General features: G+C 46.3%; 1 long non-coding RNA gene across 1 annotated transcript; it reads right to left on the reverse strand.

The window, feature by feature from the left end:
- Positions 1-931: 931 nt before the first annotated feature.
- Positions 932-7,828, reverse strand: LOC138467155 (uncharacterized). The gene is made up of 2 exons (XR_011268080.1): positions 7,719-7,828; positions 932-1,283 (listed from the first exon to the last, which is right to left on the reverse strand). It is a non-coding gene; the product is annotated as an uncharacterized lncRNA (long non-coding RNA).
- Positions 7,829-10,155: the final 2,327 nt, after the last annotated feature.

Here is a 10,155-nt window from a genome sequence, read left to right on the forward strand (position 1 = left end):
AGCACTGCTAACGCCGCATAAATATCAGCTGGGGACAGTGCATGCTGGCTCTTCAGCTGCTCATTTCCACACAAACCCGTGTTACCAGACCATCACCACTGCCAGGTGAACAACTGCAGCACGTAGCGTTGCTTTCCTCTAATACATCCAAGTGTAGTGTTTCTGGCCATACAACTGCCACACATCTGGTCTGCACTGTCTGTGATTATTGTACTTTTCTCAGGGAAGCTGATGACAACAATGTTCCCCCTGCCGTGGATTGGGTCTCGCTCCAGCCTGGCACCAGCGTCTTTGTTCTGGGCCCGCTGATCCACAAGCACTTTCAGTGCCGCCGCTGCCGCAATCCTGGCCTCACTCAGATTGCAGTGCTCTCGGGTAGGCTCATCTCACCGCTGCTCCTTATGCTGCATGGATGGTGTTGTCCTCTTGCGTGGAGTTGGCCCCCATGCCACTCACTCCTGTTCTCCTTGTGCTCCTCAGCCTTCAGTACTTGACAACAGTCCCCCCCCATGTCTCGCTCCTCGTCAGCCTCCGAAAGAGGCAGTTTTGTCTCCTGGGCAAGCCAGGTAACAACGTTAGGTTCAGCGACCAGGTTTCACCTCTGAGCCGGGCTGGTATTGTTCGCCCCGCTCCGCCTGCAGCACAGCTCCGGTATCATCACAGCGGCTGCCCCTTCTCGTGTGAGTGTCAAGTCACATGCCAAAGCCCTTCTCCTCAATGCTGTTGCTCCACAGCAAGACCCACAGTCGTCTCCGTGCACCAGGCGGACAAACTCAGCTTCAACCCACCAAATTTGGCAGGATTGTTCCCCCAACGTTCCTGAGTCAGGATTTTACAATCTGCTGCGCTGATGTTGCTTTAAAGGAATACCTAATCCCCCGCACTATCGTGAGTGGGGGTTTAGATTCTATTAAAGACAAGGAGGCGAGTATTATGCTTTCAATCTTTACTACTGACAAAATAGCAGCAAAGAAAAAACTTTGTTCAAACAGTAACTTTTTTCTTTTAAAACAGAAAAAACACATGAACGATAAGCACACAGTGCAGGAACCCAGTCCAAGATGGGGATCAGAACCAGCCCATTAACCAATCAGGATGAACCCACCCCCATAAATGTCCTTTACTCTAATTACAACTCCTCTTCTGAAGCTGCAAATGACGCCCTAAAAAGCGAAACATAAAAGGTCCACAGTCCAATTAAAGAACAGTCCAGCCAACTCCTCAAGGCGCAGACTCCGGAGACCTTCCGCTGATCCAGTTTTCCCAAGGTGATCAACACGAAGCTGAAAAAAGGAGACAAATGTTAGCACATTTAATACTTGCCTCCTTGTCTTTAATTGAATCTAAACCCCCACTCATGATAGTGCAGGGGATTAGGTATTCTATGGCACGACAAGGAGGCCCATATTATGCAAGTTTAAAGCCCTTGCATCACATTGAAAACCACATGATCAATCCGTTTATGATAAAACGTCTTAAAAGTAGATTCCCTGGACCAATCAGCTGCTTTTAGGATCTGCTCCAAACCTCCCCCGAGGAAAACCGCTTTTGATGCCATGGCACCCCTAACTGAATGAGCTCCAAAGGAAGAAATGTCAATAACAGCTTCTTCCTAACCCATTTAACCCATCTAGCAAGAGTAGCTGAGGACACTGCCTTATAAGTCGTACGGTATGAAATAAGCCGCTTAGAGGTACCTGGGGGAGGAAGATCTACTGTTTTAGCTTCAAAACATTTCAAACACTGAACCACACATAATTTATTATTTTCAGGAAACACCGGATAAGAAACTGAAGAAATCATACATTTAGTTCTCTTAGTCACAATGAAGGTCACTCCCTGAGGAGAGAAGATCTTGTTGTCCACATCAAGAGCTCTAATGTCAGACACTCTCTTAATGGAGACAAGACATAGCAGCATTGCTAACTTTGAAAAAAGTTGTTGCAGGGATAATTCCTGATTATGAGGCCAAGCAAACCTTATTAACATCCCACAGAACTGAATACCTGGCTTTAGGAGGAACCTTAACTCTAATTGACTTCAGAGCCTTCCTGACCAAGAAATGTTTCCCAACAGGTTCTCCTTTAACCAGAACATGGCCAGCTGATATCACTGATCTGAACCCGTTAATTGTTCTATAGGCTTTGCCTTCTTTAAACAATTCCACTAAAAAGTTTGCTATGTCTACTGGAGGAGCAAAAATGGGATTGAGGTGTCTAACCATACACCAGCTAACCCAGCGGCCCCATGCCGATGAATACCCTGTCTTGGTGGAAGCTGCCCAGGAATCCTTGATGACGCTAATAGAGTCCAGCGAAAGGCCTCTGAAGCACCAGGAAGAGCTGAAATCTTCCAAACCATAAGGGAAAGATGTCCTTGAAGGACCAGGCTGTGAGGGAGACCCGTCGAGTCCGTTAGGAGCTGGGGATGAAAAGGAAGAAGGCAAGGAAAATCCACAGCCAAGTCTAGGAGAGTGGGAAACCATACCTGAGAAGGCCAGAACGGGGTCACTATTATCAAGGTAGCACGCTACCTGCGCGACTGCACCAGAGCCCTGGCTATCATGGAGAATGGAGGAAAAGCATAAGGTAGAGGACCTGACCAGTCTTGGAGGAATGCATCGGTCGCCAGAGCCAGGGGATCCGGTCTCCAACTGTAAAACCGGGGAACCTGGCAGTTGAGACGGGAGGCAAAGAGGTCTATCTGAATGGGACCCCAAAGAGACTGAATCAATGCAAAAATACTCCTGTCCAGCATCCAATTGCTGCTGTCCTGAAGGTAGCGGTAATTCTAGTCTGCCACTGAATTGCTTACTCCCGGAAGATACTCTGCTTGAAGCAGGATGTTTCTGTCCAGACAATAATGCGAGAACTCCCTTGCCAAGTCCGCTAGGGCCTTCAAGCAGGTCCTCCCCAGGTGATTGATACATCAAACTGCTGAGACATTGTCCATTCGAAGGAGGACACAGCAATTCCCCTGATCTTTGAGAAGGCTCTTGACCGCAAAGGAACCTGCGAGCAACTATGAGCAATTTATGTGAAGCAATTTCTCTTGATCTGACTATTTCCCCCCAGTGGAAATCTGACCTATCCTGGCCCACCGACCTGCTCTGCTGGCATCTGACTCGAGGAACACATCCAGAGAGGGTCCAAAGATCGCTCTGCCATTCGCGGCATTCATATGCTTGAACCACCAAAGAAGCTCCAACCGGGCTTCTGGATCCAGCTTCACCTTTTGACCATAAAACAGACTCTTGCGCAGATGTCTTCCCTTGAGTCATTGAAGAGCCCTGTAATGAAGAGGCGCCGGAAATATAGCTTGAATGGAGGCAGACAAGATTCCCACCACCCTCGTTAACTGCCGGAGGGACACAATTCCCTTTCTTAGGATGAGGTGAATTTCTTGGGAGAAGGAGGATGCACTGCTGTGAATCTATATTGAAGCCCAGAAATTGGATACATTGAGTAGGACAAAATATGGACTTTTTGGCATTTAGAACAAACCCTAGATCCTGCAAAAGAGAGATCATCAGATCCAATTGACCCTGCAGAATCCAGAGATCCTGGGTTAGGAGAAGAATGTCGTCTAGATAAATTATACTCCTGATCCCCCCGATCCCCTTTGACTGAGGAAGGCCATCACTGGCTTCATTAGGTTGGTGAAACACCACGGGCTGATGATAGGCCGAACGGGAGAGAGGCAAACTGCCAAAGGCGACCCCCCCCAAAGGAACTGAAGAAACTCCTGATGTGGGGAAAAACAGGGACTACTAGATAAGCGTCCTTAAGATCGAACTTGACCAGCCAATCCCCTGGGAGCAGGGAATCCCTCAGAAGATGAATGCCCTCCATTTTGAAATGTTGGCAGACTACAAATGAGTTGAGGGCTCTGAGATTTATCACGGGGCGAAAACCCTCTTCGGACTTCGGAACCAGAAAAATCGTGCTGAGGAATTGAGAGGCCTTGAATGTGGCCGGGACTACCGCACCCTTGAAAAAAAGCTCTTAAATCTCCGCGTCCACCAGCTTCTGCTTCTCTTGATCGAACACAAGAGGTGGAGGCGGCGAGAGTTGACATGGAGGGGAGTAGAATTCTATTTGAAATCCCTGAACTGTCTGTAACACCCATGGGTCCGAGGTGAGACCTTCCCACTGATGAAGAAATCGTACCAACCTGCCCCCCAAACCTTTGTGGGAAGAAACATTTATGAGACGAGACAATACCTGGAGCGGATCTCGCTCTACTTGCACCTCTGCCATTCCGATCTCTCCACTGAGTTCCTCTCTGGGGATAGAAGGTCATCTGTGATCCTCGAGCAGAGGAAGAATGATGGGCCCCTCTAGAGGCGTATTGTTGTGGTCGGGTAGAGCCCCTGAAAGAGGAACGGCCAGAAGAGCGGGCTCTTCCTCGTCCGGCCTTATCAAAAATTCTAGGTGCAAAAACTTTTCTAATGTTTGTCTGGGCCTTGTCTAATGCAGTAAAGATATGGACATAAACTGAGAGGTCCTTAATAAACATATCCCCAAAAAGATTTCCTTGAGATTTGGGACCAGCCTCTCCCTCAGCCATATCTTGTAGCTTGGGAACTATGCGCCTAAGGAAAGCTTTGCGCCTCTCCTTGGAAATACTGGAATTAGCATTGCCGAGCAGGCAAACGGAATGCTGCACCCAGCCCCTGAGCGCCTCAACATCTATTTGTGATTCATTAATAGCAGCCTCTTCTGCCAATTCGAATATTTGGGTCAAGGGCCCTAACATGTCCAACAACTTTGTCCTGACAACTCTTAAGTGCCCCATCAACTCCTTTCTTTGGGTCCTTACCCCTTTGGGACAAAAAAGCAACCATGGACTGATCAGTAACAGGAGTCATTGCCACCTTGTCAGGAATAACAGGACGGGGCATTCTGAACATAATGTATTCCTGTCTTCGCTAGGAAGAGCCCTCCTAACCCAATGATGGAGGAAAGAGGAGACTGCCTCGGAAGGATGCCATTCCGCTGACCTAGGGTGCTGAATGAGGGAGGGATCAAAAAACGGAACCCCACTGTCATCCAACAATTGCTCCTCAGCAGTCTGGGATACCCCCACAGATGATACTTTCCTTTTACGCCTCTTAGGCGGGGAGTCCGAATCGTCAGAGGAATCAGGGGATGATAAAGGAGTAGAGGTCAACCTAATTGGGGCTTAAGACTGGGCAACGCCCTCACCAAACTTACGTTTTAAGGCTCTAACCGGGGAGTCGGGGGGAAAAGGGAGAACTCTGAACTGGGCTTAGTTGCCCTTTTAAATGTTTAGTTTTGGTCGTGCACTTTCTGGGCGCTGTAGAAGGTCCCTGAATAGGACTAGAATGGAAGTCGGCAATCTTACTAATTAGCCTGTCAAAAGCTGAGGCTAAGGTTGAGTTTAAATTCAACAGAGCCAAATCTATGGAATACTTTATAGCCCTGGAAACAGACGGGGGTGGAACCAGGGAGGCCTCTCCCAACCCCCTCATTCCGGAATCCTCATTAGGTCTATCACTTTTCTTTGAAGCCGCCCTAACTTGGGTGCTGGCATCCACTGAGGGAACCCCTTCTACCCCTTTATTTGACTGCATTGTTGGTAACACTGAAAATAGAATGTGAAGGAAAAACACACCCAAGTGACACTGACCAAACAGAAGGTCCAGCAGACCTACCAAAGCTCCACTTGAAATATGTGGAAAGGTATGTATATATTAAAATATATAAATGAATAAATTAGCCCAGGTAGAACCCAGGACCAAGCAGGCACAAACACAGAATCAATAAAACAGGCAATAATGTCCAACAAACTCGCGTGCATAACGCGAAATGTGTAATGTATATTACTGCCTGAGGCAGTCAGTCACACAGAACGCCGAGCAGGCGAACGCTGATACACAAACAAGCCTCTTTATAAATGAGGCGTGACTGCACATAATGCGCTCGAGCCGCTCCTCACCAGGCGAGCTTGTGTTTAATTATATATATATATATATATATATATATATATATATACGCTGAGCAATAATACACTTCGCAGAGCAGGCAAACAATAAAACCCCCAAGGGGAAGAGGGGGAGGAGGGAAGAGGGCGCGAAGGAAGAAGAAAGGGCCGACTCTGGGCGTGACTGAGGCGAGGTTAAAGTTCCCCCCAACGTTTGAACAAGCAAACGTAAATGCTACAAATGTAAATGTAAAGCTACACCAAGATACAGTTTAAACACAGAAACAATGTATCAATGTATCAAGAAAACCCCTTCACGGAAGAAAGGACGAGCGTGTAACAAAAGGACTTATCTCGTTGCGTCAGCAGCAAAGAAAGAGGAGTTGTAGTTAGAGTAAAGGATATTTATGGGGGTGGGTTCATCCTGATTGGTTAATGGGCTGGTTCTGAGCCCCATCTTGGACTGGGTTCCTGCACTGTGTGCTTATGGTTCATGTGTTTTTTCTGTTTTAAAAGAAAAAAGTTAGTGTTTCAACAAAGTTTTTTCTTTGCTGCTATTTTGTCAGTAGTAAAGATTGAAAGCATAATATGAGCCTCCTTGACGTGCCATAGAATTGTGGTTTAAAACATCTGGAGAGCCGCAGTTGCAGGCCACTGATCTAGGCAGAGCCCTGCTTTACAGTTTCTCCAGACTGAGGGTTACTTTTGCAGTCATCTTTGACCCGAGGTGCTGAGCCTCAGTATCCTGCATGCGAGTGCAGGGGTGTTGGTAGCATTTTCACAACTCATCTGCTAGAATTATGCTCATTAGAACTGGGGAGTTGGTCTGCAGCCTCCTGATGACTAATCAGTGAAAAGGCAAATAGAATTAGCTGCTCTATGGCCATGGGCGCCATTTTAGGGGGGGACAAGTGTGTTTGTCCCCCCAACATTTGTGGCACGCCATTTTGTCCGGGATCATACCAAAATATAGAATGCAATAATTTCGAATCCCAAAATACTGAAGTTTGAAAAACTAATTTTACCCTATATATTTGGGAAGGGGGCGGGTGGGAGTGAGATAATTCCATTTTGTCCCACTCGTTTGGAAGGGTCCCCTTTCATTTAGAAGTCATGCCCCTTCACCCCCCAACATTCTCATTAAAGTTACTCTACTGTCCATGACATCATGTACATAGTACCGCGCCACATTGAACAAATAATACCATGCAAGACTATTCACCAGAGTCACGTGAGCTGTGCATAATGCTGTTTTACCAACCTTGCATTCCTCGCAACCCCCCCTCCTCCCCCCCCCGTGCCCTGGAATGGGACCGCTCTTGCCTATAAAGGCAAGAACAGTTTCAGCTGCACTCAAACTGCCCGAGGAAAGGACCTGTCTGATCTTGAAAAGCTCGCAGCCAAAACAATGTGTGGCAAGACGGCCTGCTCTGTTGCCTGCTGCACGTGTACATGTCCCCCGGCGCACACAGCGTTCCCTCCAATCAGCTGAAAGACAAACTCGTGTACTTTTTTAGATTCAAACGTGCACTTAAAATCGGTGGAAACGTGTTAGTGAGAGTCCACGTAGATACCAGAACTATTGCTAACCGGGTGTTTTAATGCTGTCTTCATTTCGTCCCTATCCTATAATACTAATGTAATTTACATATCACTTCATGCAAGGTTTCTCCCACTTCTAGGCGCAATTACAATAGGTATTACTACCCATGTTAAGGGTAGCTTAAAACGGATGGAACGTCAGATTCAAAGATCACAACAAAACATAATACCCTCCGGTCACCGCTTTGCATGGCATGTATCCGCAGCTGTGCACGCAGGCCTGGCTCCCCCACCCAGTCCTTGATCAGCTTGCAGGATTTTGGGAAAGCGCACCGCCGACAGAGCTATTTTTAGAACTGGCTACAAGGCTCATTCTTATCCAGGAAGCGCGCGCGCAGGCCCAGAGCGCCCGGTCAGCAGAAGGTGAACACTGGGCACGTGGGCCTCCGCGCGCCAGGCCGAGTGACGCAGCACATAATCCTCTTTAATTATGTCAATGCAGTGTCATGCTGCTGCATTGTGTACCCAAACTAAGGGGGTGGTAGTTCTCCAGTAGCTTGCAGAAAGGTCAATAATACAAATAACGAACATAATGTTGTAATGTACATTAGAACATTATTAATCATAAAGTGATTATAATAATATCACAACTATTAATTATAATTATAATGTATTTATTTATTTTTTTATTTGTAAAGCGCCTGCAGCCCGGAGGCATCGAGGTGGACAACAATTGTAATACTATTTGGGGTTCCAAGTGTTAATTCTGCGGCAAAAATATTGCGACGCAAAAATATCGCCATATTTTTGCTGCAAAATTCACTCATGGACCCTGCGGAGGACACCCCCGCTACCCCTGCTCCCACATAATATCCCCCCCAAAAATATCACCTATGGCGAACCAAACGGCCATATCCACGCCGATATTTTTGTTGGGGATATTATGTAGTGATGCCCTATTTGGGGTAATGTACCCCAACCGTAAGACATATTGCAAGTGGCTGAGTTCATTACATTAATAATATTTTTAGTAAGGATGGTGGCACAGCCATCTTAAAGAATTTCGGGGACCATCTGGCCCGCCTTAAAATAATGTAATTAAGGGACCCTGCGTCTCTAGACCAATGTTTAATTTGTGGGGGGTGTTTGCCAGGGCTGAGCCCTGGCACTTATTTCTGAGCCCCAGCACTTATTGTCTCAGACTAAGGATAGCCAGAGCATCGATCAACCCGAATGAGCAGGCGTGAGCTGTAGTTTAACCCCAAATGTGTTGAAACTGTGGGGAACAGCTGTGGGTGGTGGCAGCAATGGTGGGGAACTGGTTGCCAGTAGTATCACAAGCGTGCTAGAAAATATTTCTTCATCCTTATTAGAATAACTAATTCCCCCTCACTAGCGTGAGAAGGGGGTTTAGATTCTATTAACGACAAGAAGGCGAGTATTATGCATTACAATATTTACTCTGAAACCACAGCAGCAAAGAAAAAAGTTTGAAAAATAGAACTAAATAGAATTCAATGTTAATGTAAGGGGGGACTCCCCAATACATCATGGAGGACAGGTCATGCCCTGCAGGAGACCAATAAGCAGGGACCCTACTTTATATAAGTCCTTTACTCCAATCCCAACTCCTCTTTCTGTAGCTGTCTTGAACCAGACGTCCACTGCACAGACCAGATGATAAATTATGAAGACCAAATCCAGCGAAGCTCCCGGATCACGCACTCTCTGCATCTTGTAACTGTGACCAACGTTCCTGAACAGAACATCTCAGCCCAAAGCTGTAAGAACAACAAACAAAGAAGGGTGGGTGGATGGGAAGAACAACAACCCAAAAAATGTTCTCTCTTGAAACACTTGTATATAGGCGCGCTATAAATGCCATATCATATCATATCAATTATAATACTCACCTCCTTTTCTTTAATAGAAACAACCCCCCTTCTCACGCTAGGGAGGGGGATTAGTCATTCTATGGAAAGACAGGAGGCTCATATTATGCAAGTTTAAAGCCCTTGCATCATATTAATTACAAAATGATCAATACAATAGTGATAATACAATAATAATAGGAGAGTGTTTTAAATGTTTCTATTTTGACCAATCAACTGATTGCAAAATGTATTCCCCCAGGCTAAGCTGCCCCAATAACTGTCCTATAAGGCATAGCAGTCTTAACTGCAAAGAACTAGGAAGATGTGCCAATTCCAGCGTTCCTCATCGGCCACCAAAACCAACTGGTTAAAAAGAGAGGGGGGACACACAAGACAAACGTCTTCCCATAGTAATAGGCAGGAAAAAAGCATAGGAGTAATAAGCTCCTCTGTCTTCAACATCAAACATTTAAAACACTCAAGTCATACCATCTTATGGTAACCTATATAGTAAGCGTAAGAAGTTAAAGACTTAGTTCTCCTGGAGATAAAGAAAATTACCCCCCCCCCCACACCCCTGAGAGGTGAAAGCTTTGTTGGCGCCATCCCATGTGTTGATGAAAGAAATAATATTAGAAACAAGACATATTCCATGACTACCCTGGAGAAACAGAGTTGGAAAGGCAACCTTCACTAGTAGGCCCAAACAGGAGTCAAAGGGACACCTTATTAACATGTTATAGGACAACCAGCTTAGGTGGAGCTAAAATGCAATAGACTTGAGGACCTTGTG

Source organism: Ambystoma mexicanum, chromosome 4q, assembly GCF_040938575.1.
Source record: "Ambystoma mexicanum isolate Mex_15411 chromosome 4q, UKY_AmexF1_1, whole genome shotgun sequence".
In the NCBI taxonomy this organism is placed as follows: domain Eukaryota; kingdom Metazoa; phylum Chordata; class Amphibia; order Caudata; family Ambystomatidae; genus Ambystoma; species Ambystoma mexicanum.